The sequence below is a fragment of the Mustela nigripes genome, chromosome 4 (genome assembly GCF_022355385.1).
Source record: "Mustela nigripes isolate SB6536 chromosome 4, MUSNIG.SB6536, whole genome shotgun sequence".
Taxonomy (NCBI): domain Eukaryota; kingdom Metazoa; phylum Chordata; class Mammalia; order Carnivora; family Mustelidae; genus Mustela; species Mustela nigripes.
The window spans coordinates 22739550-22758609 of record NC_081560.1 but is presented as its reverse complement, the minus strand read 5'-3'; the positions used below and the strand labels follow the sequence as shown (position 1 = coordinate 22758609).

At 41.9% G+C, this 19060-nt stretch overlaps 1 long non-coding RNA gene across 1 annotated transcript; it reads right to left on the bottom strand.

Annotated features, from left to right (window-relative positions):
• Positions 1-2332: 2332 nt before the first annotated feature.
• LOC132014935 (uncharacterized) lies at positions 2333-15513 on the bottom strand. Its single transcript, XR_009403496.1, has 3 exons — positions 15319-15513; positions 6813-6944; positions 2333-2980 (listed from the first exon to the last, which is right to left on the bottom strand). It is a non-coding gene; the product is annotated as an uncharacterized LOC132014935 (long non-coding RNA).
• Between the last annotated feature and the right edge of the window lie 3547 nt (positions 15514-19060).

Below are 19060 nucleotides of genomic sequence, written 5' to 3'. Positions count from 1 at the left end.
CAAACTTCTTGGGGTTATTTCCTACCTTGGTAAGGAGCTGGTGATGGATTCTTTTTGGGTTCTGGGGGGGTTCTTTCTAGCACTGCCGAAAGAACTGGCTTCATATCAGGGTGACTTGTCTGTTTAAGGAAGGCCCTGGCCAACCAAGGTGACTGCAGTTAACTGTGGTTAGTCATCACCATCACCAGCCTTGGGGACCCACTTTTTTTTTTTTAAGATTTTATTTATTTATTTGACAGACAGAGATCACAAGTAGGTAGAGAGGCAGGCAGAGAGAGAGAGAGAGAGCGCTCGAGGAGGAAGCAGGCTCCCTGCTGAGCAGAGAGCCCGATGCGATGTGGGACTCCATCCCAGGACCCTGAGATCATGACCTGAGCTGAAGGCAGAGGCTTAACCCACTGAGCCACCCAGATGCCCAGGGACCCACCTTTTAAAAAGAGCTCTGCTGGGGGCGCCTGGGTGGCTCAGTGGGTTAAGCAACTGCCTTCGGCTCAGGTCATGATCCCAGCGTCCTGGGATCGAGTCCCACATCGGGCTCCTTTGCTCAGCAGGGAGCCTGCTTCTCCCTCGGCCTCTGCCTGCCATTCTGTCTGCCTGTGCTTGCTCTCTCTTCCTCTCTCTCTCTGATAAATAAATTAAAAAATCTTTAAAAAAAAAAAAAAAAAAAGCTCTACTGTGCCTCCCTTTACTGTAGTGGGCAAAAAAAGGGGTCATCGGGCAATTACCAGAGGTAAAGAAGTCCAAAGAAAGCAAAGTATAAAAATAAGAATGCTAGGTCTGGCTACATCATGGTGACCTTGCATAAGGGATGAATTCCTAAGAAAAGGTTAGTACTTGTCTGGATCTGTCTGGCTGCTATAACAAAATACCACAGACAGGGTGGCTTATAGACAATAGATATTTATGTCTGTTGAAAGTCCAAGATCAAGGCGTCCAGCAGATTCCATGTCTGGTGAGAATCTGCTTCCTGGTTCCTAGACGGCTGTCTTCTTGCTATGTTATCATATGCCTGAAGAGAGGAGCTAGTTCTCCGGAGTCTCTTTTGTAGGGTTCCGCCCTCATGACCTAATCACTTCCCAAACCCCCCACTTCCTAATACCATCACATTGGGCATTAGGTTTCCCCATATGAGTTTGGAGGGGGACACACATATTCAGACTGTTGCAATGATTTTATGTTGCAAGGTGACTGAAAAATCCATTTTAATCTGAATTAAGCAAAACAAATGAATTTATTGATTCATGTAGCTTAACAGTCTAAGGACAGGTCTGATTTCAGGCACTATTGGATCTTGGGGCTCAAGCAATGTCATCAGGACTTAGTTTCACCTGATCATGCAGCTCTGCCTCCCCTCCGTGTTACCTTCATTCTGGGTGGTGGCTCTGGGTGGCCCCAGGCCACTTGTAATGCTGGGAGTCCCAGCCAAAGAGAGAGGTCATTTCTTTCCCTCCTGTTCCTCTACCCCCCACTCCCACCCCGCCCCAATTCCAGGATTCCTTCTGATTGGACCAAATTGGAGCAAATATTATCCCCGGGTTCTGACTGGCTAGAACAGAGAAAGCGGCTTCAACTCTGTGCTGGAAAATTAAACCTCTGCCTTCCAGATTCAGGCTGAGAGGAAAGGTAGCGGTTCCCAAAGGAAACATCGAATGCCAGTAGCAGTAGCAAGGGATGATGGATGCCCGGCTTGGAAAAACAGTGGATGGGGAGTCAGTTAAACTCGTTTAGGTGTTTGAAACAGTTTCTCCCCCGAAATCAGAGACTGAATTTCAGACTCATGAGATTCTGTCTGAACTCTATCGTCTTTGATTTCTGGGTGGCTTGAATGGAGGGCATACGAAATAAATGTTTTCCTAAATGCATCATATCTACAGACTGAAGTGTAGATGTTGGGCTGGATATCCCTCCCCAAACTATTTGCATTTAAATGAGCAATTCAGTGCCTTAATCTAAAATGAGATTAGATTAGGTTTCGATTAGGGAAAGGACTCAGATAAACTGGTCAGGATGAGAAGTAGGGGAAGGGAAGCTTAATGGACCCCTGAAATGACAAAAGAAATGGACTGTGATCTATCCTTATTTGGGTATAAAGCTGCTTGTTGGGTATAAACCTTCTTGTTTGCTTTGCCATGGATAGTCCTAGTCCCAATTCCACAGAATCATGCTTCTTCTGAGGTCACCGCTGGATTGGTAAATCACCTCCCTGACCAGACCTGTTCTACAAAGGCCAGTTTTCCTCTGTGTCTTCTACTCTACAGCTGCAGTTCTGACTTCCTCCACCTGATCCATTTCCAGACATCCTTCTTTTTTTAATTTTTAAAAAGACTTCATTTATTAATTTGAGATCGACAACAAGAGAGAACACAAGCGGGGGAGGGGCAGAAGAAAAGGGAGAAGCAGGCTCACCCAGCAGGGAGCCCGATATGGGTCTCCAAACCAGGCTCCATCCCAGAGCACTGGGATCATGACCTGAGCCGAAAACAGATGTTTAACTCACTGAGCCACCCGGGCAGCCCTCCAGTTCCAGACACCCTGTAGACCAGACATCTCCGAGGCACGCAGGGCTTGAGATCCCAAACCTTGTTTGTTTCCCTGCTCACACAAGCTGAACTCTTCTCCCTGTCTTCTGAAACCCTCCACAATCAGACCCAACTTTCTTCCTTGCTCCTCCTCCATACAATCTGTTCCCGGTTTCCAGGTCCTGCTACTTCTCGGGCTCTTCCTCCCTGGAAAAGGCACACCCCGCCTCACCCCTCACCTCTTCACCTTTACCGGGATGCTCCTCCCAAATGCCTTACTGAGTTCTGCATATTGTTATCTCCACCTGCTGTGATCTAGAAGGATGATAATGCCAGTGGAAGTTGGGTATGATCGGAATTTTTCGCTAGGTTCTGACAGACTTCAGGACTTTTGATTTCTTCAGAGAGTGCGAAAGAACCTGAAACTTCTCCATTCTTTTTGCTGGTTGGTAATCTTCCTGCTGAAAACAAAACAAAAGAAAACAAAACGCCAAAGTCTTCTAGGGCCTTTTGCCACCTTACATGTCCAGCAGGATTATCTTTTCACCATTCCCACAGTATGTTGGATTTTTTTTAGATTCCCCTGTAACATGTTTCTGTACTGTTAGCCTTCCCTCTAGCTAGCCTCACCCCTACTAACAACGTGCTCCTAATTAATGACTTTGAATCATTTGTCGCCGGTTGCTCATTGGCTGTATCACTCCAGCACCGCAAAATCTCTCTCTTTTTCTACCCGTGTCCTCCATTCCTAACGGGGTCTAGTTCTATCCCCGAGACTGTAATCTTACATGCCTCCTAGGGCCAGGGAGGTACTGCAATATTTGAAGGTGACTGAATATATATAATTAGGAGTTAATTGGAAAGGGTAAGGCAAAGCTGAAGGCATTTGATTTCAGAATTTTTAACACTGGGACTAAGGAAATTCACCTATTGTTCAAAGAGGCCTGAATGCAAACCATTGTTTGGGCTTGTCCTAAAGTTTTTCTGTTTTGCAGAACTCTTCCTGGGCAGCACGTTGCCTTCTCACCTGGTGGAGTTTGAATGTATTGCTTTAATCTATTGTAGAAAATGGCAGCAGTTAAAGATGAAGACTCAAGGGACACCTGGGTGGTTCAGTCAGTTAAGCATCTGCTCTGTGGGTAGTTGAGCATGACTAGTTGTCAAGATAGAAGGATATAGTTAGGAGCGCCTGGGTGGCTCGGTTGGTTAAGTTTCTGCCTTCCGCTGAGGTCATGATCCCAGGATCCTGGGATGGAGCCCCCGCAGTGGGCTCCCTGCTCAGCAGGAGCCTGCTTCTCCCTCTGCCTGTAACTTACCCTGCTTCTGCTCTCTTTCTCTCTCTCTCTCTGACAAATAAATAAATAAAATCTTTTTAAAAAAGGAAAGAAAAAAAAGAAAGAGAGAGAGAAATGGAGACTCAGGAGGGGGGTTATGTAAATATTAGAATATCATTTCTTTATATTTTTCATTAACTATGTATCCTGTAATCACAAGTGGGTCATATGGAGACTTCAGGGCAACCTAGAAATATTGCACATTTAACACCAGCTTCTTTTCACCTTTCTTCAGAATCTGATTTTGGACCCTTCATGGACCTAGTCAGTTCCAAGTCACTACTTTTTCAGACGCTTTTCTTGTAAGAAGCACTAAGGTTGAGTGGTTGTGAGCACAGATATAAGACTAGTCTATCTGGGTTGAAACCCAGACTCTACACCTTTCTGGCTGTGTCTGTCTGTATGACCTTGGGCAAATTAGGCAATGCACCCTGCCTCAGTTTCCTCATTTGCCAAGTACAGATAATAAATAGTACCTACCTCAATCATCATAGAAAGGGAGAAATTAATTCATACATATAAAGAGTAGGGTGTCTGAAAACTCAAGGAACATAAACTTGTTTTTAAACAGTATGTTATATACTTTATATTTTTAAATATATTTTATAGGATATTGTATCTTTTCTAACCCTTGAACAACCCCCAATTTAAAGCAATGAGTCCAGAGGGGCCTGACTGGCACAGTCAGTAGAGCATGTGACTCTTGACCTCAAGGTTGTGAATTCAAGTCCCACAGTGGGCATTAAAAAAATACTTGTAAAGTAAAAATATACACTATCTTAAAATAATAATAATAATAAAAAATAAAGCAATGGGTCCAATTATAATCATTTAAAAGTATAATAAATATATTAAAGAATATCTAATAAGTCTGGAAGTACAAGGTAAATTATATATATAATTATATGTATTTATAAAATATAATAAACTTTTTTTTCATTATCAAATGTATCCATTGCTCCAGATTTAGAGGTAGTTCACTAAAAATACACCTTAGGATTAAAAAACCCAACATATTATTTAAAAAGCTAAAAAATGTGTGATTTAAAAATAATTTCATCTTGTGTTTCCTAATTTTTCAGACACCGTGTACTTAGAACACTGACTGGCACTTATTAAGCATCATTACAAATATTATTTTCCTCTGACTAGTTAGGTCCCATGGCCTTTACAGGGAGTGTCCCCTCCTCATCCTGAACCCTTGTCTGGTCCAGCATCTCTACTTTGGAAACCCTTAAAGTGTCATGTTTCCAAAGAGTGTGGTCTACCTACACTATTCCTTGCTCTTCCTGAAGAGTGAAGTGGTATGTATGGAAAGAATATCATGGGGGCACCTGGGTGGCTCAGAGGGTTAAAGCCTCTGCCTGCGGCTCAGGTCATGATCTCAGGGTCCTGGGATGAAGCCCCACGTCAGGCTCTCTGCTCAGCAGGGAGCCTGCTCCCCCCTCTCTCTCTGCCTGCCTCTCTGCCTACTTGTGATTTCTGTCAAATAAATAAATAAAACCTTAAAAAAAAAAAGAATATTGTAGACACGGTCAAAAAGAGTAAGTGAGCAAGGAATATGAAAACCACTGATTTTATAAGTAACCAGGAAAGGCTTCATTGTAGTAGATGCATAGAGACTTTAAATTAATGCTGACCACTTTTTCCCCCCAGTAATTTGCTCTATTTATTTTTTGCCCAGGTAATATGATCACATGGTTCACGGTCAAGGATGCAAAAGTACATCCAGTGAAAACTTTCCCTTCTACTCCTACTTTCCAGCCACCTGTTTCCTTCCCGAGAGGAGGGAGGTTTGACCTGTTGTTTACGTCTCCTTCCAGAAACAGTCTATGTACATCTAGACTCACTGTCCTTCCTTCTGAATCCTTGGGGCCAAGTAGGTTTCAGAATCCAGAACTTTTCAGATTTTAGGCTGTAATAAGGTACGGATAGCAAGCATTCTGTGGGCACCCCAGGCTCTGTCTAGGATGACCAGTCAGGCTGGTTTGCCCCAGACTAGCTCAGTTTTAACACTGTAAGTCCTATGTCCTGGGAGTTTCCTCAGTGCCAGGCAAACAAGACCATCTGACTAATTTTAATTTAACTAAGTTTTTATGAATGAAGGATGCTTTGTCTTTGCTACTTCTTTTTTTTAATTTTATTTTATTTTACTTAAAGATTTTGTTTATTTATTTGACAGACAGAGATCACAAGTAGGCAGAGAGGCAGGCAGAGAGAGGAGGAAGCAGGCTCCCAGCCAAGCAGCAAGCCCCGGGCTCGATTCCAGGACCGTGGGATCATGATCTGAGCTGAAGGCAGAGGCTTTAACCCACTGAGCCACCCAGGTGCCCCTGTGTTTGCTACTTCTTAACACCAAATCAAGATTGTTTCTTTCTTTTTTTTTTTTTTAAGATTTTATTTATTTGAGAGAAAGAGAGAGAGAGAGAGAGAGAGAGAGATGAGTGGGGGGAGGGGCAAAGGGAGAAGGAGACTCCCCACTGAGCAAGGAGCCCAGTGTGGGACTCTGGGACTCGGAACTCAACCCCAGGACCCTGGGATCATGACCTGAGCAGAAGGCAGACGCTTCACCCACTGAGCCATCCTTAAGATTGTTTCATTGTCACTTCATTCTTTCTTTTCTTTGGTTTTCAGATTCAACTTTTCTTTCAAACCACTAGGCAAAATATGTTTGGTTTTTGTTTTTGTTTTTTTAAGATTTTATTTATTTATTTGACAGACAAAGATCACGAATAGGCAGAGAGGCAGGCAGAGAGAGGAAGGGAAGCAGGCTCCCTGCTGAGCAGAGAGCCTGATGCAGGGATCAATCCCAGGACCCTGAGATCATGACCTGAGCTGAAGGCAGAAGCTTTAACCCACTGGGCCACCCAGGCACCCCATAAGCAAAATATATTTGTAATAAATTTGTATACTGGTAATTTCAAACCACTAGGCAAGTTTAAGCAATTTTAGCACTCACCAAGAGTTAACCCCAAAACAGCTCCACAGTAGAATGAGCAGAATTATCAGGACAGTTCAAAAGGCAGTTACAGAGTTCTTTCTCTTGTTCTTTTAAAAATTCCAGCTATTCTTCATGATGTTCTCTAGATCTCTGGAAAACATTCATCATTAGACTTAATTTTATGAAGAATATGTGTGTATGTGTATGTGTGTGTGCTCAGAGAGAACTCTGAAAGCCAGGGGGCTTATGGATGATTTTTCTTTTTTTTGTTGTTGTTTTTACTTTTTATGAATAGGTTATGATTGTAAAGCAGTTTGAAGTATTTTTTCTTTCCTTAATTTTTAAATTTATTTTAATTTTCTTTTTTTTTAAAGATTTTATTTATTTATTTATTTATTTGACAGAGAGAGATCACAAGTAGGCAGAGAGGCAGGCAGAGAGAGAGAGGAGGAAGCAGGCTCCCCGCTGAGCAGAGAGCCGGATGTGGGACTTGATCCCAGGACCCTGAGATCATGACCCGAGCCAAAGGCAGCATCTTAACCCACTGAGCCACCCAGGCACCCTTTAATTTTCTTTTTAAAGAGGTGCTGACGTGTTGTTTCCAGAATTATCTTGATTCTTTTCAAGTTTATTTTCTATCTCCATTAATCAAGCAGAGTCCAATTTCTTTTTTGAATCTAAACAATTTAAGTTAGCTTACAGCTAGATTGTGTGCTCTTCAATTTATGCCTAAGGCTGGATCTTATTTGTACCCTGGTACTTAGCACAATGCCTGACATACAGTGGGTGCCCACAGCGTGTTTGCTATACTGGGTTTGACATTCCTATCAGCATAACATCATTCTCGATGCAAAGATTCCAATTATTTTCATGGATTAAATAGTTTAAACCTATTATCACAGGTTTGTACTCATGGTTAGTGCCCACGAAAAGTACTACAGAGAAGAGTACCCTATTACAAATAATCACCCTGAAAAGGTGAGCCATGGCTTTCCTTTAATCGAGGGGACATAAAATCCAAGACTGAGAGTGGTCAAAATTGCCTGTGGTAATTTCTATCCTAGCAGTTGCTGTCACAAATATGTGGATTTCATAACAGAATGAATGTAGACTATGAAACCCAATTTATATCCAACCTCTCTTTCAAAAAGAGACAAATTCCATCTGTTTTAATGTAATGAAATCACATCTTTAAAGAACTGATCATACTTGAAATGCAAAATGCAATTACACTTCCATACTTTTTTTTATTGTTTCCATGTCATTCCATTAAGAACTGGCAACAGATTCCCCTCTTCTGAAGAACTCTTAATAGCCTGCCGCCTGCAAGAGAGTGCAGGTCTTCCTAAGGAGTCATCCCTACTGCTTCTCATTGCTCCTAGATCCATATGATTTAAGTTATAGCACACCCCACAGGATGGGGTACAGAATATAACCCATGAAGGGGTCACATGCATACTGAAGAATTGTATTATTTTACCAATTTATATCAGCCAACCACTTCCCAGCATGGAACAAGTTCACGGACCCAGAGCCCCTTGCATGAAGGGGAACGCAGGTCTTCTTGAAGAAGGAACCTACCACACATAAACATGCACACTGTAAATCCTCCTAGCCTTCTCTAATAAGAACTGTGGCCATTTCCCTGGAAACATTAAGAAAGGAGAAATAGACATTTTAGGGAAAATTAGACACTGGATCTGAACAGATATTAACTCCTGAGTACCCGAAATGTCACTGCGGTCCACTAGTCAGAATAGGAGCCTACAGCTGTCGGGTGATCAGTGGAGTTTTGCCTCAGGTGTGTCTCAACAGTGGGACCAGTGGGTTCCTGTAACCAACTTCTGGGTAATTTCCTAGTTCTGTAATGTACAGCTGGCACAGACATGCTCAACAACTGTCTGAATCCCCACATCGGATTCTTGATACATGGATTGAGGGCTGTTATGGTGGGAAAGTCCAAGTGGAAGCCTTATGGAGCTATACCCAACAATATAGTCAACTCAAAGCAACACAATATTCCTGAGATTGGTGCCACTATCAAAGATGTGAGCAGCATAGTGGTCATGGTTCCCAATACATCCCCATTCAACTTGCTTATTTGGCCCATGACAACAAGTGCATCTTAGAGAATGAAAGCAGTTCAATGTCAACTTAATCAAGTGGTGACTTTCATTATAGATGCTGTTCCAGCTGTGGTTCCTTTGCTAGAGCAAACCAACCTATCTCCTGGCAATCTGGTAGACAGCTATTGACTTGGTGAATGTTTTTCCCCTCCTTACCCATTAGTAAAGGCCATCAGAAGCAGTGGGCTACCAGCCAGCAGGACATTTACACCTCCACTGTCCTACCTCAAGACTAATGTCAATTATCCACCACTATGCCATGATCTAATCCGCGGGGACCTTGGTCAACTTTTCATTCCACAGAACATCGTGCTGGTCTATTACATTGATGATATGACTTTGATGAATGAGTGAATAGGAAGTAGGAGCTAGGTAGACACATTGATAACACTAATGTGTGCCAGAGGGATGGAGATAAATCCCACAAAAATTCAGGAGGCTTCCACCTCAGGAAAACTTCTAGAAGCATTCAAGACAAACTTAAAAAAAAAAAAAAATGAACCAATTGTTCCACCTGGCCCCTCCTATCTGTAAGAAGGAGACACAGTGGACCTCTTTAGATTTTGGAGGCGACATGGGCCTCATTTGGGAGTGCTGCTTTTATTTATTGGATGACCTGAAAAGCTGCCAGTTTTGAGTGCAGCTCAGGACAAGAAAAGGATCACAGTAGGTCCAGGCTGCCAGGTAGCTGCTCTGTTACTTGTCATAAGACCTAGCAAATGCAGTGATGTTTGAAGAATAGAACAGCTGCATGAAGGCTTTGGCAGACCCCTATAGGGGAATCAAAGCACAGACCCTTAGGACTTCGGAGCAAAGCTGTGCTATTCTCTGCAGGTAAGTACTCTCCTTTGGAGAAAGAGCTCTGCTCTGCTTCATACTCTGCATTCATATTGAATGTTTGCTTGGTCACTATCCCCCTGATCCTGTCCTGAGCCATCCATCTACCAAGTCATAAAGTTGGACATGCACAGCAGTAGTCCATCAGCAAGTGGAAGCTGTGTATATGATCAGGAGACTGAGCTCAAGCAGGTCCTGAAGATACAAGAAATTTGCATGAATAAGTAGCACAGAGGCCCATGCCTATACTCCTGCCACACTGCCTCCTCCTCCTCTACCTGCATCTCTGGCTTCGTGGAGAGCTCCCCATGACCAGCTGACTAAGGAAGAACGAATTCAGAGTTCACTTACAGGTGGTCCTGCATGATAGGCTGGCCCTACTCGAAAGTGGGTGGTCACAGCACTATAGCCCCATTTCCAAGGTAGCCCTGAGGGTGGTGTGAAGAAAATCCCCCCGGTAGACGTAACTCAGGCTGGAAACCTTGTGGTTCACTGTGCCTGAAGAGAAAGGTGGCCAGAGGTACATACATAAGCTGACCCATGGATAGAGACTAATGATGTGGATGGATGGTCAGAGACAGAAGTACCATGGTTGGAAAATTGATGACAAGAAGGTCTGGGGAAACGGTGTGTGGATAGGCATACATGAATGGTCACAGATTGTGAAAAGATACTTGTGATCCATATGAACGCTTACAAAGAGCAACCTCAGTCGAGGAGGGTGTTAGTAATCAATTGCGCAAGACCTGTCCTGTGGATAGGTTGGCCGCTTTCTCCAGTTATCCCTGTTCTTGCCCAGTGAGCTCATGAGCAAAGCAGCTGTAGCCCCATGAATCAGTAGACAAGGGAATGAGTTACTGTACTGGCTGGGGTGATCGATCCTGACTACTAGGGGGAAATTGAGAAGTTACTACACAATGGAGATAAGGAGGAATATGTCTGAAATGTGGGTGGTCTCCTGGGGTATCTCTGAGACACATAGAATCACATAAAGTCAGTGAAGAACTACCATAACCCATAGAGGTGGGACTGTGAAAGGACCAGACCCTTCAGGAATAAAGGTTTGGTTCTCCCCACAAGCTCACAACTACTTTTTTTTTTTTTTAAAGATTTTATTTATTTATTTGACAGAGAGAAATCACAAGTAGATGGAGAGGCAGGCAGAGAGAGAGGGAAGCAGGCTCTCTGCTGAGCAGAGAGCCCGATGCGGGACTCGATCCCAGGACTCTGAGATCATGACCTGAGCCGAAGGCAGCGGCTTAACCCACTGAGCCACCCAGGCGCCCTCACAACTACTTTTTTACAACTACTTTTTTCCCTTCAAGGAAGCAGTATGTGTATAGTGACTACTTTTCTAAATCTTTTGCAGCTAAGGTGGCAAAATGTGACCTAGTTCTGGTCAATGAGATATTAACAGAAGTTGCTGGTAGAACATCTGTGAGCACTTGTGAAAGTGACAGATGCATCTGGTTTGCTCCTTTTCCTGCTCCCTTCCCTTGTCTGGAGTGTGGACTTGATACTTGGATGTGAGGCAGCCATCTGACCATGAAAATTAAGGGCACATTCTATCATGAAGGTAACAGAAGAATAGAAGGAGTTCGGCTCCTTGGGGACATTACTGAATCTCTGAATGCAAAGGACTGGCCCTAGACAGTCCAGCCCCTGACTTCTTGTTGCCTGAGATAAAAACCAAACCAAACCAACCAACCAACCAACAAAAACTTACTTGGTTAAGCTACTGTTGTTTGTGTTTTCAGATTACTTGCAGCTAATCTAACAAACAGACCTCACAAAATGTTTTTTAAAAAATTATTTTAAACTAGAACTCATTTTTTAATTGTGCAAGTTATATTCTTACCTAAGAAAAGATGGGGTCCTTTAGAGAAGTTTCTTAAAGTATGTTCTGCAGATGATCTGCATCAGAACTACACAGGCTGCTTGTTTAAGAAGATAATTTTCCCATGTGATTGTTTGCCTAACCTGACCTTCCAAGTAAGATTCAGAATTAATGGGGTTAGGTCATGGGTAACCTGCCTTTTTCACGAACTCCCCCAGTGATCCCTGTGTTCAGAAAATCTTGAGAACCAACCTCGAAATATAATCCAAACAAGTTAAAGCTTTTTTCCTGGCAGAAGGCAAATGTAGAGGTTTTGTTGTTGTTGTTGTTGTTGTTGTTGTTGTTGTGTTTTCCATTTGTACACCAATACTCAAACCTCCCAACCCTAACTTGAATATAATCAAGGAGGATCTGTCCTCCTTCTGGAAGGGGAATAAAGCATCCAGCTTCAAAAAGAACACACAATTTCCTATGCGGTTTTGAGCAAATGTTCTTTCTCTATTAAGTTTAACTAAATTTGCTAACACTGCCAATCATATTTCCATGTTGTATATGCAGTCGTACTCAGTATCGTATTTCAATTGTCTAACAAATTTGAAATGAACACAGTCCAATATAATTCTGATTTAATGTTCCCTTCATTTAGGCTTTACTGAGTTATTGATTCTTTTTAGGCTCAGAACGATCTTATCCAATTTTGTCTTTTTCATTGCATGTAAGTTCTTCTTACATGAAAAAACATAGGTAGATACAATTTTAAAAACCCCAAATCTTGAATTCGAGTGCGATCGGCAGCCATTTACTAAGTAATAATTGAGATCATTGACCAGTTTTAGACCCCCGAACCATTCCTGACCCTATCTTTTGGAATCTCATTTCTCAGAGGAAATGAGAAAATGAAAATATGCTTTTCCCAAAGCATATTGGGAAATGTTGGTCATTATGCTATGCTCAACTCGTTCCTAAATTCTTCTCTTTGCTTAGGCTGTTTCCCGTTTAGTTTAGCCCAGCCCCACCTCCTCCACAAAGCTTTCTTCAGTTGCCCCCATCTAGTCAGTTCTCTGAATTCTTACTCTACTCACCGTCATTACCAGTTAATTTTCTAAACCTTCCCAAAGGAGATTTTAGCATGTTAGTCTTCAACTAAAAATTCTTCAGTGACACCACGTTTTCAACAACGAATACATTCTATAAGTATGCTCTGCTAGATGTCAGGGATATACAGGTGTTTAAAATACAGCCACTGGGCGCCTGGGTGGCTAAGTGGATTAAGCCGCTGCCTTTGGCTCAGGTCATGATCTCGGGGTCCTGGGATCGAGTCCCACATCGGGATCTCTGCTCGGCGGGGAGCCTGCTTCCCTCTCTCTCTGCCTGCTTCTCTGCCTACTTGTGATCTCTGTCTGTCAAATAAATAAGTAAAATCTAAAAAAAAAAAAAAAAAAAGAGTAAAACACAGCCACTGTCCCACAGGGATTATGGACTGATGGGTTATTCACTGGAATTCCCAAATGGTGTACACAGTGGACTGGAAAGAACTTTAAGGCCCTCCCTGATCTGTCTCCAATTTGTTTTGCTAATTCTATCCCCCATTGTTCCTTTTCCTTTGATCCAAATAAACTGGGTTACTTGCTGCTCCCCAAACACATCTGCTACCTTTTTCTCTTTCATATTCTCACTTTGATCTCTGTTCCTGAAATGACCTCCTTGCTTCTCTTCCCATGTCAGTTCAGATATATACTTAAGGTCCTAGATTTCAAATGCCACTTTCTTCATGAAATGTTGTGATTGCTTATGAAGTTTCAGTTAAGTCAGGTTTCTTTTTTTTTTTTTTTTTAAAGATTTTTTTATTTATTTATTTGACAGAGAGAAATTACAAGTACACTGAGAGGCAGGCAGAGAGAGAGAGAAGGAAGCAGGCTCCCTGCTGAGCAGAGAGCCCGATGCGGGACTCGATCCCAGGACCCTGAGATCATGACCTGAGCCGAAGGCAGCGGCTTAACCCACTGAGCCACCCAGGCGCCCCAGTTAAGTCAGGTTTCTTAAAAAGAAGCCCATCTAACACCAAATCACCCAGCAATGGTTGGTTCTTGATGAAGTCCTACTTTGAACAAACCAGCTGTAAGAGATATTTGGGAGTAAACTGGCAAAATTTGAGTATGAACTGGGCACAAAATAATACTAGGGAATTGTTAAATTTATCAGAAATTATAATGTTATTGTAGCTATGCTTAAAAAATCATTATTTATTTATTTATTCATTTATATTATTATTTTTTATTTTTAGATATGAAAACTGAATTAATTAGGGGGGAATGTTAATGATGGCTGGGGCTTAAAAATGAATGAAGGAAACACGGCAAAGTGAAAATTTGGTATTGGGAATATGATGTTCTGGGATTATTCTTTCCATCTTTCTGTATATTTGAAAACATTTCTAATCAAAAGTGAAAACATTGGGATGCCTGGGTGGCTCAGCTGGTTGGGTGTCTGCCTTCGCCTAAGGTCATGATCCTGGAGTCCTGGGATTGAGTCCCACATTGGGCTCCCTGCTCAGTAGGATCCTGCTTCTCCCTCTGCCTGCAGCTCCCACTGCTTGTTCACTCTCTTTCTGACAAATAAATAAAATCTTAAAAAAAAAAAAAGTGAAAACAAGAACCCCAAGCATCTTCTTCCTGTAAGAGTAAAACATGTTCACTAAAGAAAGTAACACCAATAAAGCAACCATTATCCTACTGCACTGAGATAATTATCATTTATATTAAAATGCATTTCCTTCTATATAGTTTCAAATATACTTTTTTTTAAAAGATTTTTATTTATTTATTTGAGAGAGAGATAGTGAGAGAGAGCATGAGCGAGGAGAAGGTCAGAGAGAGAAGCAGATTCCCCATGGAGCTGGGAGCCCAATGTGGGACTCGATCCCGGGACTCCAGGATCATGACCTGAGCCGAAGGCAGTCGTCCAACCAACTGAGCCACCCAGGCGTCCCTCAAATATACTTCTTTTTACTTTATAAAACTGTGGTTATTCTGGACATACAGTTTTATATTGACCTCAGATTTTATTTTTTATAATTTTTTAAAAAGACTTTTTATTTTATTTTAGAGAGAGAGAGAGAGCAAGTGGGAGGGGCAGAGGGAGAGGGAATCTCAAGTAAATTCCACACTGAGCACAGAGCCCAACTTGGGTTCAATCTCGCCACCCTGAGATCAGATCCAAGCCAAAATCAAGAGTCAGTGACTAAACTGACTGTGCCACCCAGGAGCCCCTGATCTCAGATTTTAAAAGAATATATGCAACAGGTAGAAGGAAGGGCACATAAATAAGGGAACAATGCATTTTATAGATATGTTACATATCAATAAAAAATTAAAATAATGCGGGGCACCTGGGTGGCTCAGTGGGTTAAAGCCTCTGCCTTTGACTCAGGTCATGGTCTCGGGGTCCTGGGATCGAGCTCCACATGGGGCTCTCTGCTTGGCGGGGAGCCTGCCTCCCCCTCTCTTTCTGCCTGCCTCTCTGCCTACTTGTGATTTCTGTCTGTCAAATAAATAAATAAAAATCTTAAAAAAAATTAAAATAATGAGAAAAAAATTTAAAGCACTAAATAGATTTGCCTTGCGATTCTCTTTGACTCACATACCACAGTGAATTCTTTTACAATCCTAGAACCCACAGATGGGCTTTTCAACTTCATGTTTCAAATCATCACTGAATCACTTACTTGCCTTTTTGCAGTTCTCAGCATTTGCAGTTCTCATGGTGGGCTCTCCAGGCTACCACCTGTTTTTTTAGAGGAAATCACCAGCGTGGCTAACTGGGACCACCACAAAGTCATCAGCCACCCCAGCTGGGCTTTCACGGCCGCTGAAGGGCCTTCCTTCCAGTCTCCTGCCCTGTTCTACTTCAAGCTCCTCCTTCCCAAAGCTTCGGATCTGCATCTTCTTTCCTCCTTGGCACCCTTCCTGCCTTCACACACTCTCTTGCCAACATTAGCTCCAGTCATGTGACTAGGGTTTTTTTGTTTTGTTTTTCGCTTTACAGAAATATTGTTCAAATATTTTAATTCTGTTTATAATCACATAAATAATATAAAATACAATTTTAAAGTTAGAAACTGCTACTTATCCTACCACATCAGTGCAAATAATTTTACTTTTACATTTTCTTTGGTTTGTCTTTGTCAATATTTACACATATTGTGTAATACTGTAATACTGTGAATAAGCTATTTTCCACTTACATTTTTCCATATTACATATTATCATGTAATCTTTGTGATTTCAGTTGAAGTGGCCGCATCATATGGTCCAAGTGATTAAAATGCCTTTCAACTGTCCTGCCTGGGCTCCCTTGCAGTGTATTCAATAAACTTCTATCTCCTCATAAATAAATAAATAAATAACATGCCTTCCAAAAACCTGAAATAAGTCAAAGACCTTTTCTGGTTATCAGATACTTTATATACTTTATTCTACCATCTGATTTTTTGCACTTTCTGTATCATGGAACTTTTCTTAAGTCACTATCTATATTTTCCACATTATTTTAAATGGCTGCATTGCATGTGATAATAGGGATGTAATTTTTTTAATTTGATGTCTTGAAGAGTAAATATACTCCATGCTTCAAAAATCAGAAAAAATAAAATGGCTCACAGTGGAAATTCTCTTTCTTCACATCTCGGTTCTCATCTACTCCAGGACATAACCTCCTTCCTCAGTGTCTTTTGTGTCTTTCCAGAGTTTATTTAGGTAGATGAAAGCAAATACAAATGCCATTTCATATTTTGTCATTTTTAAAAATCAGAATGCTATACATTATATACACTTCCTCACTTTGCTTTGTTCACTTAGTAATTTATTTTGGAGATTGTTCTTGGTATATGGAGCGTTTGCTCATTCTTTTTTCTATAGCTTTATGTCTTCCTACTACACAGCACCATCCTTGATGGACATTGGGTCATTCCATTGATTCTTTTTTCCCCCAAAACTTTTATTTAAATTGTAATTAGTTAACTTAGAATGCAATATCTGTTTCAGGAGTAGAAATGAGTGGTTCATCACTTACATACAATACCCAGCGCTCATCACAACAAACTTCCTCCTTAATACCCACCACCCATCTAGACCATCACCCACCCACTTCCCTCCATCAACCTTCAGTTTGTTCTCTTATTAAGAATCTCCTGTGGTTTGTTTCTTTCTATCTCCTCTTCCCCCTCCCATATGTTCATCTGTTTTGCTTCTTAAATTCTACATATGGGTAAAATCACATGGTATTTGTCTTTCTCTCACTTATTTAGCTTAGCATAATATACTCTAGCTCCATCCATCTTATTGCAAATGGCAAGATTTCATCCTTTTTGTTAGCTAAGTAATAGTCACATATATATATGATTATATAGACCATTAATAATGGTCTCCTAACAAACCTTCCTCTCTGCAGCCTCTTTCCCACTCTAAATGAAAACAAAATACAAAGAACAATAAACGGATCTTACATCATTCCTTCTTCAAAACTTTTATTTCTGGGGATGCTAGGCTGGCTCATTCCGTAGAGCATGTGACTCTTGATCTCAGGATTGTAAGTTCAAACCCCACATTGGGTGTAAAGATTACTTAAAAATAAAATATTTTTAAAAAAATATTTATTTATTTATTTGACAGACAGAGATCACAAGTAGGCAGAGAGGCAGGCAGAAAGAGGAGAAAGCAGGCTCCCTGCTGAGCAGAGAGCCTGATATGGGGCTGGATCCCAGGATCCTGGGATCATGACCTGAGTCAAAGGCAGAGGCTTTATCCCACTGAGCCACCCAGGTGCCTCAAAAAATAAAATCTTTTTAAAAACCCAGCCTTTTATTTCAAAACCAATGAAGCACCAGCTCCCCAACCTGGCATTCAAGCCCTTCCAATGATTTTAACTTAATTTAACATGTATTGGCATCAGTCAGTGTTATCTTCTACTGCTATATTAAACTTATCCAATGCTCTAGACAAACCAGTCTGGTTATTTTTCACTAAACACACAGTGTGTTTTTACACTTCCAGGCTCTGGCTCACCCTTTTGTCCACCTAGATTACTCTTCCCTTTCATCTCTTCTATCCTAAGTCTTTTCCTCCCTTGATTTCACTTTCTATGATATCTTCACTAACTGTCCACCAAATAAATGTGCTGTAGTTATTTGTGTCGTTATCGTAGTTCCCTACTGGATTCTAAATTCTGCTGAAACAAAATATTGCCTTGAGTGAACCCTTCAATGTGCCAGCCTATGCTAAGTGATTTGCATGCATTATCTTGTTTAATCTGCACATCAACATTGTAGGACAGGACTTTCCCATTTAACATTGAAGAAACTGGGGCTCAGGGACATCAAGTAGCTTGCCCAGGGTCATGTAACGAAGGGTGGAATCTTTCTTAGTCTATTTAAGCTACTATAACAAAAATACCGCAGCTTGGGTAGCTTATGAACAGCAGAAACTTATTTCTCACAATGCTGGTTGCAGGGGAAGTCTGAGATCAAGGCTCCTGCAGATTCCCGTCTGGTGAGAACCACTTCCTGGTTCTTGGGCAGCTGTCTTTTCCCTGTGTCCTTTCATGGTGCAAGGCGTGAGGAAGCTCTCTGGGGTCTCTTTTAGGGTCTCTTTTATAAGGACACTAATCCCATTCATGAGGACTCCATTCTCAGGACCTAAGCACCTCCCAAAGGCCTCTTTTCCTGATACCATCACGTGGGGAGGAGGTGGTTAGGAATATGAATGGGGGGGGGTGCAAATATTCAATCAATAACATTCTTGTTCGTATTACTTATGTTAGCCAGCACAATGCCCACTACCTACACTGCACTCAACCTGTTTGTGTCAGATCAACATGTTAAGAACAATGTCTGTCCATAGACTAAGATTCTACAGAAATAATGAACCGAGATGGCAGGATTGCTGGTGATGCTTCCAAATTTCCACTAGTGGGTTCCAGATCTTCTGAAATAAGCATTTAAAATATATAGTTTCTAAACCGGATTGCCGTTACTCTTGAATATCTTCTAGTTGTTACATGTAGGTTAGTTTGTTTCCTTGATTTTATTGTCATCTCCCCGGGGATTCTCTCTCTTCTTTTGTATTCCCACAGCTTTGGGCGCATTGCTGAACACACGACGTACGTACTTGTTGATTTTAAGGCATGTGTGTTTGCAGGTGTATACAGCAACAGGGTAGAGGGCATGGGTGTGTAATGCAGTGTGCATTCCATCTCATCCCCTTTCCCTTGAGCAGCTGCTGCCTGGATGCTTCCCTTCTCGGGGGAGGCGGCAAAACCACTGACCCTTTAACAAGTTGTCCCTCACAGAACAGGTGTCTCCCCCGCCTTTCGGAGGAGAGGGACGGCGGGACGCTTAGTGACATCAGCGACCGACCAATGAGAAGTCAGTCTTCGGCGGCCGCGCCAATGGGCGGCCAAAGGCGGGCTCG